This window comes from Echinops telfairi, unplaced genomic scaffold, assembly GCF_000313985.2.
Source record: "Echinops telfairi isolate 266 unplaced genomic scaffold, ASM31398v2 ScPeMD7_7457;HRSCAF=8495, whole genome shotgun sequence".
NCBI classification, from domain to species: domain Eukaryota; kingdom Metazoa; phylum Chordata; class Mammalia; order Afrosoricida; family Tenrecidae; genus Echinops; species Echinops telfairi.
The window spans coordinates 19,860,258-19,865,320 of record NW_022111357.1 but is presented as its reverse complement, the minus strand read 5'-3'; positions in this window follow the sequence as shown (position 1 = coordinate 19,865,320).

The following is a 5,063-nucleotide window of genomic DNA, read 5'->3' as shown; positions in this document are numbered from 1 at the left end:
TCATCATTCTCAAAACATTTGCCTTCTGCCTGAGCCCTTAATATCTGCTCATTTCCCCTCCCCCACCCTCAATAACTCTTCATGTTACGTTGTCTCCCTTCACCCACTTTTCTGTTGCCCATCCCCCTGGGAGGGGGTTATATGAAGATCATTGTGATTGGCTCCCCCCTTCTCCCCCAACCTTCCCCTTCTGGTATCACTACTCTCATTACTGGTCCTGAGGGGTTTACCTGTCCTGGATTCCTTTTCCAGCTCTATCTGTACAAGTGTACATGCTCTGGTCTTGCCAGATTTGTCAGGTAGAATTGGGGTCATGATAGTGGTGGTGGTAGCATTAAAGAACTAGAGGAAAGTTGTAGGTTTCACCAGTGCTATGCTGCACCCTGCCAGGCTCATCTCTTCCTTGTGACCCTTCTGTAAGTGGATGTCCAATTATCTACAAACGTGCTTGGGGTCTCTACTCTGCACTCTCCTTCATTCACACAGATGATTTTTTTTGTTGTCTTCTCTAAAAGCTTGTATCAGTATACTCTCTCAATTTCCATTAGCGGCTCCCTCCCCTAACTAACCCTAGCTTCCCCTGCCTCTTGAAAGGTAAGGGGAGTGTATACAGGCTCGTCTCTATCTTGCTGGTTTCTCATAACCCAGTCCACACCTTAAATAGATCCTTTATTAATCTCTACTAAACTACCCAGATTATTTCATAATCTTTACTCCCCCTAATGATTTATCTTACTGAAGTTAATTTTAGACATTTTGCAATTTCTGCACTCCTAAGGAATGAAAATGTCTGTAGTATTTTTCCTGTCAAATTAAAGAAAAAAAATAAAACCTCATGGCTGAGATTTGCTATTCAGAAAGTTGTCCCATTTACGTTGGCAGTTAGATTTCCCTGAAGAGACATTTAAGATGACAGTTGCTCAGCATTTCCGCAGGGCCAGGGACTGGTCACAAAGATCTTGTTTGTCAGGTGCCTAGAGTCTGAACAACAGAAGGAAGCACTGCCTGCTCCAGCTTCGTCCTTGCTTTGCTGTGAGTCCACTGTAGCAGCCAAAGCCCATTTTCTTGTTCTTCAGGAGTCCATGTATCTCAGTATTACTCACCAACACAATAATTCAAATACTTACATAGGCTCATCAAGCCAAGCTCTCTGCCGACTGTCCCACTCCTAGCGAATCTATAGGACAAGTAGAACTGTGCAGTCAGTTTCCTCAGTATATAAATCACGATGGAAGGTGACTACCCATCTTTCTCCCTTGGAGAAGCAACAGGTGGGCTTGAACTATACACTTTTCCAGCACTGGCCAGAAGCATAACCCACTGTACCACCAAGACTCCATTCTATAGTCAGTTTGTCCTCAACCCACCATGGTACATTGTTCATTACGTTTTCACAGGCCATGAGCCACAGAATGTTCTTGATTGCAATCTGCAGTGCCAGTGGGTGGGTTCGAACAATTAACCTTTAGGATATGGAATCAAGCAAGCACAAAGTGCAACTCATGAGCTAGGTAGTGTTTCCCAAAGAGGGTTATCCCACCCCCTGGGAGCACTGGAATGATCCAGGGAGCTGACAAAGCAGCTGTAATTTAAAAGTTTGTAATTGCCAGGGAGGGGACGCTAATGTTTTTTCACCCCCTAAAGGGGCAGGGACCAAGCGAGTTTAGTAACTATGAGCTAGAGAATACATGGGCACATAAAAAATTACTATAGTTTAATAGTCAATGCTGTTCCATTGAAGGCCTACAAAAAGAAAAGTTAACACCTCAAATTAGCTTTTAAAAAATCTATCATGGAGTTGTTAGAGGGGGGTGTTAAATCAAAATACTAGACATTTAACAAGTTTTACTTAAAAACCCAAAATGGAGTTTTCTGTAGCTGTATGAACCAACCCCCTGGTAAAAATTCCTTTTCTGTTGTCTGTCCAGCTGGGAGGGGGTTATATTCCTTTTATGCTTATATCAGAAGGGATGGTCTTTTAGCTGAAGGATTGTGTAAGGAAGGCCATTAGAGAGGGGCAGCCAGGCATGAAGCAGCCTCTTGGATAGGCAGCAGAGCGGTTGTTTCCGGGATGGCCCTCCTGGTAATTGTTAACCTCATGATAAACCACCCTTGGGACAATGTGTGTACAGATCGTTTCCTGTGCTGACTGAAAAACCTTTTAGTCAGTTTGGGGGCATATAACTTGCTTGATTTTAAGTGGATCTCAGAAGCAATTTGGAGGTAGCAAACCTCGGTTTCTCCAATCAACCTGGTTTGTCTTTGGCTGAAGTGACAATCAATCTCAGACCCTTGTTCTGGGAACAGAAATCCCCAAATGCCCCGTCAATCTGTTCATTCATCCATACTCTGTACCAGGTAGACACTCAGTTGCAAACCAGATATATTTGGTTATTAGGGTCTATTGTGATGCCCTTAGAGACAGGGAGTGGCAATCAACTGAGTTACAATGGGTGTAGGTTCAGCTTTCTTACTGCATTCATTGTGCCAAATGGAGACAGAGAAGGTCCCAGGGAAAACTAATAAACTTGTATGCCAAGAATGAAAACAGGGTTGTTACACTGACTGTGGGCCTACTTTGGACCGAGGAACGGGAAATCGGATTGTAAGCCTGGTCACTTGCTACACATTGTCCTTTTCCAGTCATTTCCTTCCTTGCCCTCCATCCTCATGTCTAGGATCCTAAGTGTACATCCCACACCGGCATCTTTTTGTAGTTGTAACCACACCTGCACACACTCCATCACTCAATGGGCTACCTCTAGATCTGTGAACACATACATCTGATTGGCTTTTCAACTTTGGTCCAGGTAACTGAAGTGATCCAGAGTGGCAACCCCCTGCCAAAGTGGAGGGGAGAGGGCATTTACAGAGAAGTCAGGCCAAGTTATATAGGCAATGTATCAATGCTGGGGCAGGCAGTGGGGCTGGAGGTAGAGGGCCTGGGTCTAGTTTGTAGAAGCTGACCGGGGCATCCAAAGTCTATTGTCCCCCAAACCGTAAGGTGTCAAACAGTGAGGAATCCTTATCAGTGCCATATTGGAGGGAGCAATAAAGACATCCTGATGTGCAGAGGTTGTGCTCAGAGGAATCCAGGAATATGTGATGTATGGGCTGGCAGCTAAGCTGCTTACAGGGTAGGGCATGGTGGGTACAAATCAAGGAGTTGGTGGGGCTGCGGAACATGACCCTGGGCTGGTGGGATTAGCAGTTCTGCGACAGCCCACAAAATCAGTTGATAACTTCACAATTATGATGGGGACTTAAGAATGAATTTTAAATTGTAAAACATTCACTCAACTGTTTCTTATAAATTAGGTTGCAGGGAAAATGGATGTTACTTGGGACAAGCCCTACGCATCTTCAGAGGCCATAACCAGAGGTGGAGAGCCATAGTACTGACTTCAACACACCATTTAGTTTTTTTCTTACCATAGAAAACAAAGAAGGGATCCTTAAATCCTACTGTGCCAGCAAGTTTATAGGTCACTGTTTGTAGTGAATTAGCAAAATGAAAAATTTAAATGTGCCAAAGTAGTGACAGTATGAAAATGTAGACTGTGGTTAATCTCCTTGGCTTGGATCATAGTAAAAACTTAAATCTGTATATACCAATTAACACGTTTCTTAAAAAGTGAAGATGGCAAGACTGCATTACATGTACTCTGGTATTATCAGGAAGTGCTAGTCTCTGGGGCAAAGGGCATCATGATTGGTAGATGGTGAGCAAAAAAGACTTAGACTGACACAATGGCTACCACAGATGCCACCCTTTTGAAGATGATACCCACCGGGCAGTGTTTGGTTTGGTTTTACAGGGCATCACTGGGTGACTTAAGTAGAGATTTTGAGTCAGAACCAACTTGATGACAGCAGGTATACAATGGCTTCATAGGAAGTAATCTTACTGTGGAAAACGGACAAGTTCTTTAGGGAGGCCATGGTTCTGGGTGGAGGGAGGCCTTACATATTTTTGAGTTGGAGATGAGACCCGGTCATATTCTCATAATTAAAAATCATTCTACAATATCCTCCCATTATACTGCTACCATAAAATTATCTCTCACAAGTGCATGGCTGATTGCAGCTCTTATCTACAGGAGCAGACATAGTTATTGCTCTCCCTGCTCAGGGGAAAACCACTCCCCTTACCTGCCCCCAGCACTGGTGTTAGGTGACTCCTACAATGAACTCTGGGAGCTCTAAGGTTAAGGTACAGCACTGTTATGTTTGTGGTTACCGGTAATTAAGGGGGCCTGTGTACCCAGAGACAATATAAATTGGTGCATTCTCTCCCCCTCTTCTTTCAGACCCGATTCCTGATGCACCCCAAAACTTTTGTCTGCCTATTAAGTTATCCCCTTCAACTGTACAATTGTCCCTTAAGACTCACGCAGATGTGGGCTGGATCCCACACTAAGAAAAAACTGAGCTGGAAATGGATTAATACACCAGCTCTTAACAGCCACTTTGTAGGAAATAAAGTACCATGCTAACACATCATAAAAATATAATCAGCAAAATCCACTTTGGGAACCTATAAGGCATTTTAACTCAGTGTTTTTTAGCCATCCACCCACGCACAGGACAATAGGGAGAAAAAAATAAGAGATTAAATAAACCTTGAGATGTATTAACTGCAATATATGGAAATTATTTGGATCTCTGGTCAAACTATGAAAATAAAACACTTATAGGACAGTCAAAGAAAAGTAAACACTGACTAGATATTTGATGGTAAGAAACTTATTTAAAAACAAGCAAGAACTTATTTTGGAGGTATGAAGACAACATTGTGGTTTTATTTTGTAATTCTCAAATTACTTACCAGTAGAGATAAACTGCTAGAAATCAGATTTTTCTTCTTGGCTAAACTTGGCCATTAACCCTGTGACCTCAAACATTTCTGTACCTTCAAAAGCAAAGGGACATTTGGGTTGGAGTTCTCTCACGCCCCACCCCCGTGATTTCAACAGTAACAGTACACTATGTACCTCCTTGTTCTGAAGCCCTGGAGGCAAAGGCAGGTCCTTGTTGGACTGCTATTTGCCTCTCCAGGAGAA